Source organism: Bos taurus, chromosome Y (genome assembly GCF_002263795.3).
Source record: "Bos taurus isolate L1 Dominette 01449 registration number 42190680 breed Hereford chromosome Y, ARS-UCD2.0, whole genome shotgun sequence".
Taxonomy (NCBI): Eukaryota; Metazoa; Chordata; class Mammalia; order Artiodactyla; family Bovidae; genus Bos; species Bos taurus.
Genome location: NC_082638.1, coordinates 21,736,312 through 21,756,958, shown reverse-complemented (window position 1 = coordinate 21,756,958; position 20,647 = coordinate 21,736,312). Strand labels below are relative to the sequence as shown.

At 43.1% G+C, this 20,647-nt stretch overlaps 1 pseudogene; it reads left to right on the top strand.

Moving 5' to 3' along the window:
• The first annotated feature begins 5,022 nt into the window (after positions 1-5,022).
• Positions 5,023-12,808, top strand: LOC132344449 (zinc finger protein 280A-like; annotated as a pseudogene).
• Positions 12,809-20,647: the final 7,839 nt, after the last annotated feature.

Below are 20,647 nucleotides of genomic sequence, written 5' to 3'. Positions count from 1 at the left end.
GTACGATTGTGAGAGATGGACCACAAAGAAGGCAGAGTGCCACAGATTTTTGCCTTCGAGTTGTGGTGCTGGTGAAGACTCCTGAGTGTCCCTTGGACAAGAAGGAGATCAAACCAGTCAATCTTAAGGGAAATCAACCCTGAATACTTGTTAGAAGGAATGATGCTGAAGCTGAAGGTCCACTATATTGATCATCTGATGGCAACAGCTGACTCACTGGGAAAGTCTCTGATTCTGGGCAAGATTGAGGGCAGAAGGAGAAGAGGGTGATAGAGAATGAGATGGATGGATGGCATCACCAATGCAATAGACATGAACTTGGGCAAACTTCAGGAGATGGTAATGGACAGCAAGACCTGGCATGTTGCAGTTCATGGGGTTTCAGATACAACTGGGCAAATGAACAACAACAATCTCTTGATATAAAGATGTCCCAGGGAGAGTAGAAGAGGAAAAGGTTTGTGAGAACAATGGAAATGCCTGGCTCTCCCCTAGAGATGGATAAAATCGGAACAGGCTGGCCACCTGGATTAGTGCCCTCTTGAAAGGTGTGCTTTCTGGCCACCTTGTAGAGTCCACTTCTCATACAGCCCTTATCTGTAGGGCTGATCTCCTACTGGGTACCAGGTGCTCAGTTGGTGTGAGGTGCCCAGCCCTGTTGGTGGACACTCAGGCTGATCACATGTCTCTCCATGGTCACAAGCCTCGGGGAGCTTCCTCCCTGACCACAGCAATGGACCTGCACTGGAGTTGACCCTGCAGTTGTCCATGGAAGGAAAAGTGGGAATAGGTCATGTCTGTCTTTCTTTTTTTGTTTTGTTTGTTGGCCAGCCTATGAAGCTTGCAGCTTCTAACCCCAACTAAGGATAGAATCTATGCACTCATCAGTGAAAGTACAGAGTCCTCACCATTGCAGAACTACCAGAGAGTTCCTAGTAGGTCATTTCTTGAGCCTGACAGATGGCCCAGAAATCTGATGTTGGCTTCTGAAAGGCAGCTTCTATGCGTCAGGCTTTGATGAAGTCACCAAACATTCCTCTTTCCCTGAACTCTGGGAGCCCTGTGATCATGGCCCATATCGTAGAAACTTCTGGAGGTAGAGGGAAATGAAGGATGACATACCCCCTCCACTCATATTCCTCTTCTGGCTACAGACTCAAATGATTTCAATAAATTCACCTGCTCTCAACCCATCTACAGAAATCATGCTGTCCTCATTCCTGGAAACCTTACCTGCAGAAGAGATTGAACTCATGTCCTCTGCTTTTTCCTAACCTAACGTATGAAGGCTTTTTGGTACATCTGGTGATAAGCTTCATTGTATTCTGCTTGACAGCTCTGGGGTTTTATTCCTTTTTTTTTTTTTCATTAAAAGACATACTCCCTTTCACATCCAGGATGGTTTGAGCACAGGCCTCACTCTGTTTTCAAGGTTCTGTCCCTCACAGTCTAGAAGAGAAGTAAAAGATGTTGGGGCCAGAAAGAGAGTTGGGTGGAGACCTTTAGCAGCAATGGTCTGCAAGAAGTGTTTCACAGGAGCAGGCTTCCTCCTGGAAAATCTGGGTGGGTGGGCATTTGTTGATGGGTGGGAGTCACGTGGGAGCTGAGTCATCACCTGTGTACATCCTGCCTGTCCTTGAGGTGAGCCCTCTCTAGGGACTCCCGATCTAAAGAATGTGTTAGGGTACTAAGGTCGCCACCAGAAATACCTCAGATTTAAACAACAGAAAACTGTTTTCTCCCAGTTTTGGAGGCCCGAAGCCCAGAATCAAGGTGTTGACAGTGTGGTGTCTCTGGAGGTCTCTTTCCTTGATGCATAGACAGCTGCATTCTTGTGTCCTCCTGTCCCTTTATGTCCAAGCATCCTTGATGTCTTTTGTGTCCTAATTTCCTCTTTTTTTTTTTGTTGCTAGCTGTGATGCTTCCCTTCTGGGTCTTAGTTTCCAGACCACGATTTGACTTTGGGCCCTTGACAGTGAAAGTTCTGAGCCCTAACCACTGGCCTGCTAGGGAATTCCCCTCTCTCTTTTTATATGGATAACCATCAGATTGGACTAGGGCCCACCCTAGCGACCTTGTTTTAACTTAATCACCTTGTTAAAGGTATTATTTCCAAATATGGTTACATTCCAAAGTGTTGGGTGCTAGGAATTCTACAGATATATTTTTAATTAATTAATTAATTTGACTGCATCAGGTCTTAGTTGTTTCACATGGGGGCTTTGGTCTTCCTGGCAGCATGTGGGATCTAGTCCCCTGACCAGGGACTGGAGCCCAGCCCCTCGCACTGGAAGTGCAGATTCTTAGCCACTGGACCACTGTGAAAGTCCCCTCAACATATGGAATTTTCAGGACACAGTAAAGCCCAAAACAGGGTTGATGGTGGGGTGATTTGCCTGGCTGCACATTTGCAATATACCTGCTCCTTAGAAATGTCTGAGACCTTTAATAACATTGACTCCCTGGTCCAATTCTTGGAGATACTGATTCTGTGGGTATGGAGTAAGATTGGCAGAGTCAACCAGAACATCAGTACTTTTCAAAAGCTCTCTAATACTCACTGTTTAATATGACACTTTATGCAGCCTGGGCAACACCTGGAGTTTGTGAGAAACTCAGACCTACAACTGTTGGACAAGAATGTGTTTTTGGACAAAACACATAGCAATTCCTTAGATTCACTGAGGGTTAAGATTCACAGCCCAGGAGATTTGAAAGTGTGGCCCAAATTGAGAAGTTTGGACCCAGATCGCTTGGCTTTGCTTATACCCTAACTTCTTTCAATATGAAGGACATCTAGACGCTCTCAGAGAATGTGTGGGAGTCCTAGAATCTCTGAAGGGTGGTGGGGAGAATGAAGCTCCCAGCTCAAGCAACAACATGTGATTGGTGTATTGAATTACCAATAACCTGCTCCTCCCAAGGCAGGTGGTCAATGTGTCCAATGATGAAAAAATGAATTCTTGACCCTCCACCCTCAGGGTTTCCTGAAGGAGTAGATTCTTGGGTATTTTAAACATGTTTTTTATTGTTGTTCTCCCCTTGTAGCTCAACTGGTAAAGAATCTGCCTGCAATATGGGAGACCTGGCTTTACCCAGGGTTGGGAAGATCCCCTGGAGAAGGAAAATGTTACCCACTGCAGTATTCTAGCCTGGAGGATTCCATGGACTGTATTGTCCATGGAGTCATGAAGGGTCAGACACCACTGAGCGACTTTCACTTTCATTGTTGTGGTTTCATTGCTAAGTTGTGTCTGACTCTTTTGTGACCCCATAGACAGTAGCCTGCCAGGCTCCTCTGTCCATGGGATTTCCCAGGCAAGAATACTGGAGTGGGTTGCCATTTCTTCCTCCAGGGGATCTTTGCAACTCAGAGATTGAACCCAGGTCTCCTGCATTAACAGGTGGATTCTACACCTCTGCGACACCAGAGATCAATCTTTCCCAAAGTATTGGAGGATTTTACACCCTGGGATTCACTTCACTACAGAATCAAGTGCGGCAAACACTGAACTTTCAGATTCCCAGGCCCTCTCCTCTGGCAATCTGAGTTTCTGAGATGTGATATGCAGCCCTGGAATCTCTATGTTTAACAATGTCCCAGGTGATTCTGAAATTTGAGCAATTTCTAGAAGCATATGAAAATGAACGTGTTAGTTGGCCAGTTGTGTTCGGCTCTTTGCAAACCCATGGATAATAGCTCTACAGGCTCCTCTGTACATGGAATTCTCCAGGCAAGAATACTGGAGTGGCTAGCCTTTCCCTTCTCCAGGATGTCTTCCTGACCCAGGGATCAAACCTTGGTCTCCTGTACTGCAAGCAGATTTTTTACTGTCTGAGCCATCAGGGAAGCCTAGAAGCATAAACAAGTAGTCAAAATTTTCCTTTCTTTCCCTTAAGTTTTTGCAAACATTTTATAATTGACACCCAAAATGTTTTTGTTGTAAGTGTAAACACTGCAAAGGATGCAGCTTTTGCATACAATAAGAATAAACCCTTTAAGTAAATAAAACTAGGAATTCTCTGGGAAACCAGTGCTTGGTGCTCAATGCTTTCACTCTGGTGACCTGGGTCAGTCCCTGGACAGGAAACTAAGATCCTGAAGGAAGTCTCGTGGTGCTTCCATAAATAAATAAAACTGTTAATATCATGCTTTCAAATATATCCAGAAGAATGTAAATAACATAGAGTTTTTTCAAATATTTATTTTTATTTACTTATTTGGGTGCCTTGGGTATTAGTTGTGGCATGCAGCATCCTTTGTGGGTTCTACTGCCCTCTGTGTTGTCGGATCTTATTTCCCCAATCATGGATCAAATCCATGCTCCCTGCCTTGGAAGGCAGATTCTCAACCACTGGACCACCAGGGCATTCCCTAGCCTTGGGTTTTCATACTCACCAGCATTGCAGAAAGACATGGCAACCCACTTCAGTATTTTTGCCTGGAGAATTCCATGGATAGAGGAGCCTGGTTGGCTACAGTCCATGGGGTCACAAAGAGTCAGACACAACTGAGCAACTAGACACAGCACTCACCATCAACCATCTTAAAAGAGTATAAAATGATCTCTTTCTAATGGTCAGGTTTTTTTTTTTTTCCTGTTTCATTGAGATGTAATGGACATATATTTTATAAATTTAAGGTGAACACATGTTGATTTGATAAGAACGGTATTTTTGATGTTATATCTGTTTATAGCGCTTGAGATCACGTTCATTATTGAACTTCATTTTTTTTCTAATTCAGTGACTGTTACCTTATAAGAAATGGAAATACACATATTTCTTCTCTAAAACCCTCCCTCCTCCTAAGAATCTGTGTGCATAAGGCTGTAAAGGCAGTGGGAGGGAAAGCTTGAGATATAATCTAAGTGGTGCAAAGGGGAAGGAGAGAGAAGAGGGGGAGTGAGGAAGGAAGGGAGAAGGAGGGGGACCAGGGTGTGACCTAGCACCCCGACATGGTTTTAGAAAGCATGAGCCCTTGCCTAGATCAAGCTCCTGGAGTTCAGCATGAAATCCATGATGAGGACCCCAGGAATCCAGCAGGTGCTGAATCTTCAAGTGCAGATCACTTGGGAGTAAGCTTGCTTCCTGCCCTCCCACCTTGCCCGCTCTGCCCCCCCAACCTATCCCCCTTGCCCCTGGAAGAATACAGGGGTTTGCTGTTTGCAGCTGGTGAATTTTCTGGCATTGGAAGAGGACCCCTGCCTTTTTAGGTTCCTGATATCAGCCTGAGCTCTGTCGGAATAGCTGTGTAGACCGCCTTCCCCTGCCCTTAAGCTATTGAACCCCAAATAACTACAATTGCAGATAAATTGGAGATAAAGTGGTGGGCCTCTGGATGCCAGAGAGAGAAGTGGAGACTCTCACCACCCTGAGACCTGGACAATAGCCCCTGGGTGAAGCCCTGAAGCCCCATCCACATTCTTTCCTCTCTCTAGCAACTTGGTAGAAAGATTTCTAGTTGAAAGACTCGATGGGGGAAAACTGTTTCAGAAACCTGTTTGGAGCCCGGGTTGGATACTATGGATTGGGTTAGAATGGGCTTTAAAAGATTTGGAATCTCCTGAAACAGCCTCACTGTAGGGGTTCATGGACACTGGACACAGGAAGTGGTGCTGGTATTTCCAGAGAAATCTCTCTGGGACGTGAAGACAAAAACACTCCAGCTTCACCCGCCACTGGGGCTCAGAATGGGATATGTTTAGCCTCACTGAGTCAACTGGACATCAGCAGCTGGTGAGCCATGGGGTTTGGAATACTTCATTTTGTTCTCTGAAGTCATGAGTCTGCAAAATTTCTCTATAAAGGGCTAGAAAGTAACCAGGAATTAAGGTCCATTCGGTCTTTGCCATTAGCAGTGTGAAACAACCTTGTGCAGTGGCAAATGATCGCAGTTGTGTTCCAAAAAAACTTTATTTGTGACACTGAAATTTAGACATCATATAATTTTTACATGTCACAAAATGTTCCTTTGTTTCCCCCAAATAAAATTAAAAAGTAAAAATATTAAACGTATTTTTAAAAGTTAAAAAAAAAAAAAACTAAAACATAAAAATCATTCTTAGCTTGCTGGTTGGGAGAAAAAAACAAACAGGAGGCATGCCAATTTGTCAATCCCTTTCTAAACCATTTGCCTATATAAGGCAGCTAGCATAGCATTAGTGGCTTGCTACACGAATTTAGTAGGCTGGATTCTGCTTATGAAAAATAGAATCTTCATTAAATCTAAGAAGACATCACCTGTAATCTACAACATTATTTGGTGTTTTGTTTGTTTGTTTTTGCCAAACACAAGCTGGAATCAAGATTGCTGGGAGAAATATCAATAACCTCAGATATGCAGATGACACCACCCTTATGGCAGAAAGTGAAGAGGAACTCAAAAGCCTCTTGATGAAAGTGAAAGTGGAGAGTGAAAAATTTGGCTTAAAGCTCAACATTCAGAAAACGAAGATCATGGCATCCAGTCTCACCACTTCATGGGAAATAGATGGGGAAACAGTGGAAACAATGTCAGACTTTATTTTTCTGGGCTCCAAAATCACTACAGATGGTGACTGCAGCCATGAAATTAAAAGATGCTTACTCCTTGGAAGCAAAGTTACGACCAACCTAGATAGCATATTCAAAAGCAGAGACACGTGTCTCTTTCCCTTCTGGTTTCCTCAGTGTGTATGCCCAGCAGTGGGGTTGCTGGATCATAAGGCAGTTCTATTTCCAGTTTTTTAAGGAATCTCCACACTGTTCTCCATAGTGGCTGTACTAGTTTGCATTCCCACCAACAGTGTAAAAGGGTTCCCTTTTCTCCACACCCTCTCCAGCATTTATTATTTGTAGACTTTTGGATCGCAGCCATTCTGACTGGTGTGAAATGGTACCTCATAGTGGTTTTGATTTGCATTTCTCTGATAATGAGTGATGTTGAGCATCTTTTCATGTGTTTGTTAGCCATCTGTATGTCTTTTTTGGAGAAATGTCTATTTAGTTCTTTGGCCCATTTTTTGATTGGGTCGTTTATTTTTCTGGAGTTGAGCTGTAGGAGTTGCTTGTATATTTTTGAGATTAGTTGTTTGTCGGTTGCTTCATTTGCTATTATTTTCTCCCATTCTGAAGGCTGTCTTTTCACCTTGCTAATAGTTTCCTTTGATGTGCAGAAGCTTTTAAGGTTAATTAGGTCCCATTTGTTTATTTTTGCTTTTATTTCCAATATTCTGGGAGGTGGGTCATAGAGGATCCTGCTGTGATGTATGTCGGAGAGTGTTTTGCCTATGTTCTCCTCTAGGAGTTTTATAGTTTCTGGTCTTACGTTTAGATCTTTAATCCATTTTGAGTTTATTTTTGTGTATGGTGTTAGAAAGTGGTCCAGTTTCATTCTTTTACAAGTGGTTGACCAGATTTCCCAGCACCACTTGTTAAAGAGATTGTCTTTAATCCATTGTATATTCTTGCCTCCTTTGTCGAAGATAAGGTGTCCATATGTGCGTGGATTTATCTCTGGGCTTTCTATTTTATTCCATTGATCAATATTTCTGTCTTTGTGCCAGTACCATACCAGAAGGGAAAGAGACACGTGTACCCCAATGTTCATCGCAGCACTGTTTATAATAGCCAAGACATGGAAGCAACCTAGATGTCCATCAGCAGATGAATGGATAAGAAAGCTGTGGTACATATACACAATGGAGTATTACTCAGCCATTAAAAAGAATACATTTGAATCAGTTCTAATTAGGTGGATGAAACTGGAGCCTATTATACAGAGTGAAGTAAGCCAGAAGGAAAAACATAAATACAGTATACTAACGCATATATATGGAATTTAGAAAGATGGTAACAATAACCCGGTGTACGAGACAGCAAAAGAGACACTGATGTATAGAACAGTCTTATGGACTCTGTGGGAGAGGGAGAGGGTGGGAAGATTTGGGAGAATGGCAATGAAACATGTAAAATATCATGTAGGAAACGAGTTGCCAGTCCAGGTTCGATGCATGATGCTGGATGCTGGGGGCTGGTGCACTGGGACGGCCCAGAGGGATGGTATGGGGAGGGAGGAGGGAGGAGGGTTCGGGATGGGGAGCACATGTATACCTGTGGCGGATTCATTTTGATATTTGGCAAAACTAATACAATTATGTAAAGTTTAAAAATAAAATAAAATTAGAGAAAAAAAAAAAAAGCAGAGACATTACTTTGCCAACAGAGGTCGTCTAGTCAAGGCTATGGTTTTCCCTGTGATCATGTATGCATGTAAGAGTTGGACTGTGAAGAAGGCTGAGGGCTGAAGAATTGATGCTTTTGAACTGTGGTGTTGAAGAAGACTCTTGAGAGTCCCTTGGACTGCAAGGAGATCCAACCAGTCCATTCTGAAGGAGATCAGCCCTGGGATTTATTTGGAAGGAATGATGCTAAGGCTGAAACTCCAGTACTTTGGCCACCTCATGCGAAGAGTTGACTCATTGGAAAAGACTCTGATGCTGGGAGGGATTGGGGGGCAGGAGGAGAAGGGGACGACAGAGGATGAGATGGCTGGATGGCATCATTGACTCGATGGACATGAGTCTGGGTGAACTCCAGGAGTTGGTGATGGACAGGGAGGCCTGGCATGCTGCAATTCATGGGGTCGCAAGGAGTTGGACACAACTGAGTGACTGATCAAATCTTATCTGTGGCATGTGGGGTCATAGGTCCCTGCCCAGGGATTGAAGCCATGCCCCCTGGCTTGGAGTGAGGAGTCTTAAGTACTGGATCACCAGGAAGGCCCGAAGCATTATTTTTCACACCACTATAAAATATATATTTATATACATATGAATGTGTGTATGTGCTGTTGCTTCAGTCATGTTTGACTCTTCCAACTCTATGGACTGTAGCTCAGCAGTCTCCTCTGTCCACAGGATTCTTCAAGCAGGAATACTGGAGTGGGTTGTCATGCCCTCCTCCAGGGGGTCTTCCTGACCCAGAGATTGAACCTGTGTCTCTTAAGTCTTCTGCATTGGCAGGAGGGTCCTTTACTGCTAGAGCCACCATTTAGCCAAGCAAACTATGGTATGCTACTGATGAAATGTGATCTGGTATCAGAAATGGTCAAATGTAAACTTTAGAATGGTCGTAAATGTCAGCGAAACCTGTTAATGGCATGGAAGCTATCGAAAAATGTATTATATGGAGAGAAATTGTGTTACATATCTTTTGTTTCAATGACTACAACTGGTCCTGACATCATCCAGCTACATACTGGCTGACACTCTCCCTTGTGTGATAGTTTTAAGTCATTAAGATTTGGATTTCATGAAATGCTAGGGAAAACTGCTTCTCAGCCTTTTGGCTAAGATCAAGTGTAAGTACCTGGGGATCCAGGAATTAGTGGGTCGAGCCTGTGATACAGACAAATGATTGTATTATTAAGAGTTACTGTTTATTTTTGTAGCAGACATATAACACTGACAGATGCCACATGTTGTTCTAGAAACAAAAATATAGCAACCCAATAGCTCTGGAGTTGAATATGGCATGTGAGTGGGAGAAGGCTGTAATTTCTGACATCATGGTCGGGCAAGCTTGGCAGACAAACTGTGGACCGTGACAGATCAGGAGCTGGGTGATGGTACTTGAGACAGCATCCTAGGCAGGGAGAGCAGCAGAAGTCCTGAGAAGGCCCCGTCCTCTCTCCTCGGTGCCCTTGGGAGATTGGGTCCAGGAACCCTGCACCCACAGATACCAAAATGCATGGCAGTGCGAGTCTCTTATATAAAATGGTGTAGTCTTTGCATGTAACTTAAGGGGGTGCTCCCACATGCTTTAAATTATCCCCAGATTCCTTATAATACTTAATACAATGTCAGTGCTCTGTAAATAGTTTCAAGTACACAAATATATATATATATATATTACGTTTATATATATATATTTTCCAGCATGAGGCAGGTTCAAGTTTTGTTATTAGAACTTTCTGGATTTGTTTTTTTATATATTTTTGATCCATGAATAGAGTCCGATGCCTTCTGGACTCACAGAGAGGAGGGCGTGAGGGGCAGCCCCAAGGGACAGATGAGGGCTCTTTTAGACATTTTATGTTGTTCAGCATTTCTGAGTGCTATTGGAGAACTATAGCAAAATGGCACCTACCAGCTCTCCTGTAGAGTGACAGGAGCACTGGGCCATCATGGGGAGACAAGGCAAAAGTGGGGGCTGGGGAAGAAAGTTTAAAAATGTCATGTCACTTAACTGAGTTTGAGATGTTTCCTTATGTATAAAAAAAGGGTGTTAATAGTTATCTCAATGTTTCAGCCAATGATTCAATCAAGTACTAATTTTGTCTTTTGAAAGAAATAGAATCATCACCACTCATCTGCACAGAGTAAGTTCCAAGACCCCCAGTGGATATCTGTAACCTCACGTAGTATCAAACCCTATATACACAGTGTTTTTGCTATACAAACATACCTGTGATGCAGTTTATTTTATAAAAGTACAGTAAGAGATTGGCAACTAATAATGACAGGAAAGTGAAAGTGAAGTTGCTCAGTCATTTCCGACTCTTTACAACCCCTTGGACTGCACCTTACTACTCTCCTCTGTCCATGGGATTTCCCAGGCACGAATTCTGGAGTCGGTTGCCATTTCCTGTTGTGAAGGATCTTCCCAACCCAGGGATTGAAGCCGGGTCTCCTGAATTGTAGGCAGACAATTTACCATCTAAGTCACCAGGGAAAGTATAATAATAACATAGAACAATTATAACAGTATACTTTTATAGAAGTTTTGTGAAAGTTTCCATGTAAAATATATTACTGTACTAATTTACTGATGTTTTTCACCCTAAAGGCAATGGCACCCCACTCCAGTAGTCTTGCCTGGAAAATCCCATGGACAGAGGACCCTGGTGGGCTACAGTCCATGGGGTCGCACAGAGTCGGACACAACTGAAGTGACTTCACTTTCACTATTCACTTCCATGCATTGGAGAAGGAAATGGCAACCCACTCCAGTGTTCTTGCCTGGAAAATCCTAGGGACAGAGGACCCTGGTGGGCTACAGTCCATGGGGTCGCACAGAGTCGGACATGACTGAAGTGACTTAGCAGCAGAAGCAGCAGCAGCAGCAAGCACTTACTGCACTCTGTGGCCATACCTTTTGCAGTTTGAGGTTTAACAGCAAAACTAATACAGATTTCTTTTCTCTTCTTCACATTCACCACAGATCTTAGCAACCTCAGCATGCAACTGTTCTCTTTTTAATCAAATTGAGAACTTTGATATTTTCACTTAAATGTAGCACTTAATGGATTCCCTCTAGCATGTCTAAATGGCCAGCATCACTCTAATATGCTTTGGGTTCATTATTGAGTAAAATAAGGGTGATTTGGTCACAGCTCTGTGACATCTCAACAGTCATTGTGGTAAACAAGTAACAACCGAGTGGGATGTGCAGGACTAAGGAACGATTCACATTTTGGGCAGGAGGAAGCAGGATGGTGTGAGATTCCAATCACACTCCTCAAAATGACATGCAATTTACAATTTATGAGTTATTTCTCTCTGGAATTTTCCATTTAATATTTTCAGAGAACAACCCTCAGGGTTAACTAAAACCACAGAGAGTGACACCTGGATTCAAGTTCAAAGCCAGTCATTTCTAACATTTGAACAGAGTGACCAGACTCAGAAATGGAATCCCAGGGGGACCTGAATTCACCATGGCCCCTCCAGGAGTCTATTCTACAAATAATATGATTATGACCTTGGAAGGTCTCTTGACCTCACCAAGCCATGTTTATGGTGAGACACCATTTTCACAGATTCACGTAAATGACCAGACATGCTTCAGTCTTATGGATCCAGACAGCACATGTAGTTTGGAAGGGCTGGAGAAAACAGACTTTTTGACTCTAGCAAGTCAGAGCAAGATTGTTGGTCCCATGAAATGAAATCTGATCATGCTACTTGATGACTTTTACTGTGGACAGCATACAAGAGATAGGCAGCCAGAACAGAAGACTCACACAGCCTCAGCTGAGCTGAGTGACTCACAACCCTCAGCTGAGCTGTGTGACTCACAAGCCTCAGCTGCTTGAGAGTTCTAAAAAATGTCAAGTTTATGACCCAGGTGAGGAACCATCTGGAGTTTGAGAAGCAGAAGGGTGACAGCTAGGAAATCCACACTACTGGCCAGCACTGCAACCGCCAGTTTCCCAGCCCATTCCAGCTGCGTATCACATTGAAAGTGTCCACACTTCTGGGGAGCCCTCCACGGTCTGTAAAATCTGTGAATTGTCCTTCGAAACACATCAGGTTCTCTTACAACACATGAAGGACAGTCACAAACCTGGCAAAACACCTTATGAATGCCACATTTGCAATTACAGATCTTCAGCCTTTGCTGATACAGAGGCAAATTTTAGAACATGGCATGGAAACACAAACAATTTGCTTTGTCTGTTTTGCCTCAAATTTTTCAAACTGGTGATATCCTTCGTAAATCACACTTGGAGGCACTGGAACAAGAGGGTCTTTCCATGTTCCAAGTGCCTACTACAGTTATTGAAGCCAAAGGAAAATACAGAGCATCAAACCAATAATCATCAGCCATTCAAAAAGCCAGAACAATTGCAAGGGTTGCCTACTGAAACAGAGGTCATGATCCAAACTTCAGTTCAGCTGAGACTGAGTTGATTTCCCTAAGAGAGACAGCATCCATCATTGTGAGGAACACTGACTCCCGAGTGCCACCCAGAAAAACTACAAAGAAGATTGACTACCAACACAAACTACTCCAGATGTGTTGCAGCAAGGGATCTGGCTAAAAACTATGTTCTACCCACCTCCAGAAATTCAAAACAGCCCTATTGAGGTTCAGCCAGCTGTACATAAAGACCCTGCTTGGCTTTTGTTCAGTTGCTCAGTCACTCCCTGTGACCCTATAAACTTCAGTACACCAGGCTTCCCTGTCCATCACCGTCTCCTGAAGCTTGCTCAAACGCATTCCATTGGGTTGCTGATGCCATCCAACCATCTTGTCCTCTGTCATGTTTTGTGCTCCTTCCTTCAATATTTCCCAGCATCAGGGTTTTTACCAATAATTTGACTCTTCCCATCAGGTGACCAAATTGTTGGAGCTTCAGCATCAGTTCTTCCACTGAACATTCAGGGTTGATTTCCCTTAGGATTGACTGGTTGGATCTCCTTGCAGTCCAAGGGACTCTCCAGAGTCTTCTCCATTCTCCAGGACCACAGTTCAAACAGATCAATTCAGCATTCAGCCTTCAGTCCAGCTCTTCCATCTGTATCTGACTCCTGGGAAAACTATAGCTTTGACTTTATGGACATTAGTTGGCACAGTAATGTCTCTGTCTTTTAAGATTCTATCTACATTTGTCACAGCTTTTCTTCCAAAGAGTGTCTTTTAATTTCAGGGCCTCAGTAGCAGTCCACAGTTATTTTGGAGCCCTAAAAAATAAAGTCTGGATTTACTGTAACTGAGATTGTACTGGCTTCATCTCTCCACCATCAAGTAGCTTTGAAATCTCCATGTTCCTACCTGGCTTCTCTCTGATCCCCAAAGTAACCATTTCTCTGAACTCTAGCACCAGGTATTCATTTTCCTTTGTTTCAAATTTTAAATAGATAGAATCACACAACAGAATTTCTGTTCCCCTGGTCTTTGTTTTCTTTCAAATAAGTGAGATGCATTCTTATTACATGTAGCTGTGGAACATTCCTTTTCATTACTGGGTAGAATTCCCTTGGATGAATGGGCATAGTCTTATATGTCCATTTACTGTGCCTGAAATTTGAGGCTTTAATTTTGCCTTTTTGAATAAGCTGCCTATGAACATGTGTATGTGTTTCACAGTAATTTCTCTAAGATAGCTATATCTGTATATATGGATATGAGATTTTCTGATAATCCATGTGGTAGTGGTAAAGTTGCTAAGTGGTATTTGACTCTTGCAACCCCACACACTCTAGCCCACCAGTCTCCACTGTCCATGGGTTTTCCCAGGCAAGAATACCACAATGGCTTGGCATTTCCTTCTCCATAGTATTTTCCTGACCCAGCGTTCAAACCTGGGTCTCCTGCATTGCAGGCAGATTTGTTACTGACAGATACAAAATAGCCATGAAATTAAAAGACACTTACTCCTTGGAAGGAAAGTTATAACCAACCTAGATAGCATATTCAAAAGCAGAGACATTACTTTGCCAACAAAGGTCCATCTAGTCAAGGCTATGGTTTTTCCTGTGGTCATGTATGGATGTAAGAGTTGGACTGTGAAGAAAGCTGAGCGCTGAAGAATTGATGCTTTTGAACTGTAGTGTTGGAGAAGACTCTTGAGAGTCCCTTGGACTTTAAGGAGATCCAACTAGTCCATTCTAAAGGAGATCAGCCTTGGGATTTCTTTGGAAGGAATGGTGCTAAAGCTGAAACTCCAGTACTTTGGCATGAGGTCATGCGAAGAGTTGACTCATTGGAAAAGACTCTGACACTGGGAGGAATTGGGGGCAGGAGCAGAAGGGGATGACAGAGGATGAGATGGTTGGCTGGCATCACTGACTCGATGGACGTGAGTCTGAGTGAACTCCGGGAGTTGGCGATGGACAGGGAGGCCTGGCATGCTGCGATTCATGGGGTTGCAAAGAGTTGGACATGACTGAGTGACTGAACTAAACTGAACTGATTCCTGCTTCTGAACCTAAATAACTTGTAGCTCCTAAGTGAAATTGTTATGAAAAAAGGAATGATATTGAAAATAGCAAACTTTTTGAGACAGAGCTAAAGCAGTTTCATATGTTAATGTGCACTACATTTGAAAAGAAGAAAGCTTGGCAAACAATGATCTAAGTAAATGCTATTCACAGACATTTTGGTAGCAATATAAATTTTTTAAATCATTGTTACATGTATTCCCTAATAAGGATGATCAGGTTTTCACATATATAAATGCATATTTTTCTCTTCTGTGAGGTAATGTATTTATATACTTTATCTGATTTTTCAGTCGGGGTGTTCATCTTGTAGGAATTTTTGTTTGTTTCCTGTAAGGCTTAAGGAATCATAGATCTTCAACCAGGGATTGAATTTCTGCCCCTCCATTGCAAACACAAAGCCCTAACTACCAGATCATTAGGGAATTCTCAATGAAAAAGTTTTCTCTCTCCTTGTCTAATATGCCACTTCAGAGATATTAAAATGTAGCTAATGTGACAGAGGTATTAAATCCTTGTGTGTGCTCAGTCACTGCAGTTCAGGTCAGTTCAGTTGCATTCAACTCTTTGTGACCCCATGAATCACAACATGCCAGGCCTCCGTGTCCATCACCAACTCCCAGAGTTCACCCAGACTCACGTCCATCGAGTCAGTGATGCCATCCAGCCATCTCATCCTCTGTCATCCCCTTCTGCTCCTGCCCCCAATCCCTCCCAGCATCAGAGTCTTTTCCAATGAGTCAACACTTTGCATGAGGTGGTCAAAGTACTGGAGTTTCAGCTTTAGCACCATTCCTTCCAAAGAAATCCCAGGGCTGATCTCCTTCAGAATGGACTGGTTGGATCTCCTTGCAATCCAAGGGACTCTCAAGAGTCTTCTCCAACACCACAGTTCAGAAGCATCAGTTCTTCAGCCCTCAGCCTTCTTCACAGTCCAAATCTCACATCCATACAAGACCACAGGAAAAACCATAGCCTTGACTAGATGGACCTTTGTCGGCAAAGTAATGTCTCTGCTTTTGAACAAGCTATATGGGTTGGTCATAACTTTCCTTCCAAGGATTAAGCGTCTTTTAATTTCATGGCTGCAGTCATCATCTGCAGTGATTTTGGAGCCCCAAAAAATAAAGTCTGACACTGCTTCCACTGTTTCCCCATCTATTTCCTATCAAGTGATGAGATTGGATGCCATGATCTTCATTTTCTGAATGTTGAGCTTTAAGCCAACATTTTCACTCTTCACTTTCAATTTCATCAAAAGGCTTTTTAGTTCCTCTTCACTTTCTGCCTTAAGGGTGGTGTCATCTGCGTATCTGAGGTTATTGATATTTCTCCTGACAGTCTTGGTTCCAGCTTGTGTTTCTTCCAGACCAGTGTGTCTCATGATGTACTCTGCATATAAGTTAAATAAGCAGAGTGACAATAGACAGCCTTGACATACTCCTTTTCCTATTTGGAACCAGTCTGTTGTTCCATGCCCAGCTCTAACTGTTGCTTCCTGACCTGCATACAAGTTTCTTAAGAGGCAGGTTAAGTGGTCTGGTATTCCCTTCTCTTTCAGAATTTTCCACAATTTATTGTGATCCACAAAGTCAAAAGCTTTGGCGTAGTCAATAAAGCAGAAATGGATGTTTTTATGGGACTCTCTTGCTTTCTCTATGATCCAGCAGATGTTGGCATCTGATCTCTGGTTCCTCTGCCTTTTCTAAAACCAGCTTGAACATCAGGAAGTTCACGGTTCATGTATTGCTGAAGCCTGGCTTGGGAGATTTTGAGCATTACTTTACTAGCATGTCTGATGAGTCCAACTGTGCCGTAGTTTGAACATTCTCAGTCCTGTCCAACTCTTTGTGACCCCACGGACTGTAGCCCGTCAGGCTCTTCTAAGTCCATGGGATTCTGTAGGCAATAATACTGGGGTGGGTTGCCATTTCCCATTCCAGGGGATATTCCCGACCCAGGGATTGAGCCCATATTTTTTATGTCTCCTGTATTGGGAGGCAGGTTCCTTATCACTATCACCACCTGGGAAACCTATTAAAATTTACTTTTATTTAATTAATTTAAAATTAAAAGCTATTGCTTGAGGAACCAGATCTTCCTTATAAATGTGTTTCAATTAATTTTATACTCAATAATTTGTGAATCTCTTAGATATTTTCCTCAATTTGAGAGTCCATGCCCCTCTCCAGGTATAGGCTGGGTTTAGTGACTTGTTTCCAAAGGACAGAATATGTCAGGGGGAAAGAGATAACTTTATAGCAGAGGAACTAGTGGTAAGTCATATTGATAGTATGAATCCTTGATGGGAAGTAATGAGAAAGATATATTGCCTTGGAGGTATAGTTCTAAAAATATATAAACCCCTGTGCAACCAGGAGAAACATACCAAACCCATATTGAGAGTCATTCTGCAAAATACCTGTCCCTGAAGGACTCCTGAAAATTGTCAAAAGTCATGAAAAGCAAGGAAAGTTTAAGACTGCTAAGACCAGAGGGAGATCAGCCCTGGGATTTCTCTGGAAGGAATGATGCTAAAGTTGAAACTCCAGTACTTTGGCCACCTCATGTGAAGAGTTGACGCATCGTGGTCTGGAAACTAAGACCCAGAAGGGAAGCATCACAGCTAGCAACAAAAAAAAAAAAAAAAAAAAGGAAATTAGGACACAAAAGACATCAAGGATGCTTGGACATAAAGGGACAGGAGGACACAAGAATGCAGCTGTCTATGCATCAAGGAAAGAGACCTCCAGAGACACCACACTGTCAACACCTTGATTCTGGGCTTCGGGCCTCCAAAACTGGGAGAAAACAGTTTTCTGTTGTTTAAATCTGAGGTATTTCTGGTGGCGACCTTAGTACCCTAACACATTCTTTAGATCGGGAGTCCCTAGAGAGGGCTCACCTCAAGGACAGGCAGGATGTACACAGGTGATGACTCAGCTCCCACGTGACTCCCACCCATCAACAAATGCCCACCCACCCAGATTTTCCAGGAGGAAGCCTGCTCCTGTGAAACACTTCTTGCAGACCATTGCTGCTAAAGGTCTCCACCCAACTCTCTTTCTGGCCCCAACATCTTTTACTTCTCTTCTAGACTGTGAGGGACAGAACCTTGAAAACAGAGTGAGGCCTGTGCTCAAACCATCCTGGATGTGAAAGGGAGTATGTCTTTTAATGAAAAAAAAAAAAAAAAAAGGAATAAAACCCCAGAGCTGTCAAGCAGAATACAATGAAGCTTATCACCAGATGTACCAAAAAGCCTTCATACGTTAGGTTAGGAAAAAGCAGAGGACATGAGTTCAATCTCTTCTGCAGGTAAGGTTTCCAGGAATGAGGACAGCATGATTTCTGTAGATGGGTTGAGAGCAGGTGAATTTATTGAAAGGCATTTGAGTCTGTAGCCAGAAGAGGAATATGAGTGGAGGGGGTATGTCATCCTTCATTTCCCTCTACCTCCAGAAGTTTCTACGATATGGGCCATGATCACAGGGCTCCCAGAGTTCAGGGAGAGAGGAATGTTTGGTGACTTCATCAAAGCCTGACGCATAGAAGCTGCCTTTCAGAAGCCAACATCAGATTTCTGGGCCATCTGTCAGGCTCAAGAAATGACCTACTAGGAACTCTCTGGTAGTTCTGCAATGGTGAGGACTCTGTACTTTCACTGATGAGTGCATAGATTCTATCCTTAGTTGGGGTTAGAAGCTGCAAGCTTCATAGGCTGGCCAACAAACAAAACAAAAAAAGAAAGACAGACATGACCTATTCCCACTTTTCCTTCCATGGACAACTGCAGGGTCAACTCCAGTGCAGGTCCATTGCTGTGGTCAGGGAGGAAGCTCCCCGAGGCTTGTGACCATGGAGAGACATGTGATCAGCCTGAGTGTCCACCAACAGGGCTGGGCACCTCACACCAACTGAGCACCTGGTACCCAGTAGGAGATCAGCCCTACAGATAAGGGCTGTATGAGAAGTGGACTCTACAAGGTGGCCAGAAAGCACACCTTTCAAGAGGGCACTAATCCAGGTGGCCAGCCTGTTCCGATTTTATCCATCTCTAGGGGAGAGCCAGGCATTTCCATTGTTCTCACAAACCTTTTCCTCTTCTACTCTCCCTGGGACATCTTTATATCAAGAGATTGTTGTTGTTCATTTGCCCAGTTGTATCTGAAACCCCATGAACTGCAACATGCCAGGTCTTGCTGTCCATTACCATCTCCTGAAGTTTGCCCAAGTTCATGTCTATTGCATTGGTGATGCCATCCATCCATCTCATTCTCTATCACCCTCTTCTCCTTCTGCCCTCAATCTTGCCCAGAATCAGAGACTTTCCCAGTGAGTCAGCTGTTGCCATCAGATGATCAATATAGTGGACCTTCAGCTTCAGCATCATTCCTTCTAACAAGTATTCAGGGTTGATTTCCCTTAAGATTGACTGGTTTGATCTCCTTCTTGTCCAAGGGACACTCAGGAGTCTTCACCAGCACCACAACTCGAAGGCAAAAATCTGTGGCACTCTGCCTTCTTTGTGGTCCATCTCTCACAATCGTACATGACCACTAGGAAGACCATAGCCTTGACTATAGAGACCTTTGTCAGCAGAGTAATGTCTCTGCTTTTCCACACACTAAGTTTTTCACAGCTTTCCTGACAAGAAGCAACTGTCTTTTGATTTCATGGTTTCAATCACCATTGCAGTGATTGCACAGGCCAGGAAGAGGAAATCTGTCAGTACTTCCACCTTTTCCCCTTTTATTTGCCATGGAGTAAGGGACCAGATGCCACAAACTTAGTTTTTTTTAATACTTGGTTTAAGCCGGCTATTTCACTCTCCTCCTTGATCCTCACCTCATCAGTCCAGAGCGTCTGGCTTCTTGCTACTTCTGCTCTCAGTTCTAATTCGCTTAGTAAGAAATCGTAAAAGGATGGTTTCACAGGTTAAATGCAAGGGTGGTACAGAGAGGGACTGAACCTTAATGGACCATGACACATTGCAAAACTCAATGACAACTTGCACCACCTGCTTACCCACATTATTAAAGGTAAAGTGAAAGTGTTAGTCAGTCCTGTCTGATTCTTTGTGACTCCATGTACTGTAGCCCAACAATTCCATAGGCTCCTCTATGGAATTATCCAGTAAAGAATACTGGAGTGGGTAACCACTCCCTTCTCCAGAGGATCTTCCCGATTCAGGGACTAAGCCTGAGTCTACTGCATTGCTGGTGGGTTCTTTACCATCTGAGCTACCAGGAAAGCTCAAATCAAAATGATACTAATTTCTAGGACATTCCTAGATTAAACTTTGGCTGGTCCATGCTGGTTTCAGCTCCACTGGCCAGAAAAAGTGGTGTAGTTGGAGCCCTCCACTCTGAAGGGCTGATCTGATTATCATTATTTTGTTTTAGTTACTAAATATCTCTGAATCTCAGAGGACTAGGTCTAAGCAAAGAGGTCTGATGGGTAAAGAGAATTTGTTAAAAGCCTTAATGCTGTCAAATTGGCAGATAACCAGGATTTGGAGGAAATTTTATCTTTACCATGTGGCTTAAGGTAAAAACGTAAGGATTAAGATTTTTAAAAAAAAGGTACAGATGAATCAACACTGAAATACTCAACTCAGAAGTGACTTTTTTTGACAATTGGGAATGGATTTCCATCAGCCTTTGAACAAATAATTGTGTGTGAAAGTTTTTATTAATATAAAAACAAAATAAAACCTGTGGTAATATTAGTGGCATAAAAGCACACTTAGACAATGGATTCAAGGATGTTGGGTTTTCTCTTAGAAACTGGAGGCTTCCCTGGCAGCTCAGATGGTAAAAAATCTGCCTGGGTTAGGACGATCTCCTGGAAAAGAGAATGACTACCCACTGCAGTATTCCCACCTGTAGAATTCCATGGGCAGAGAACGCTGGGAGGCTACAGTCCATTGATTC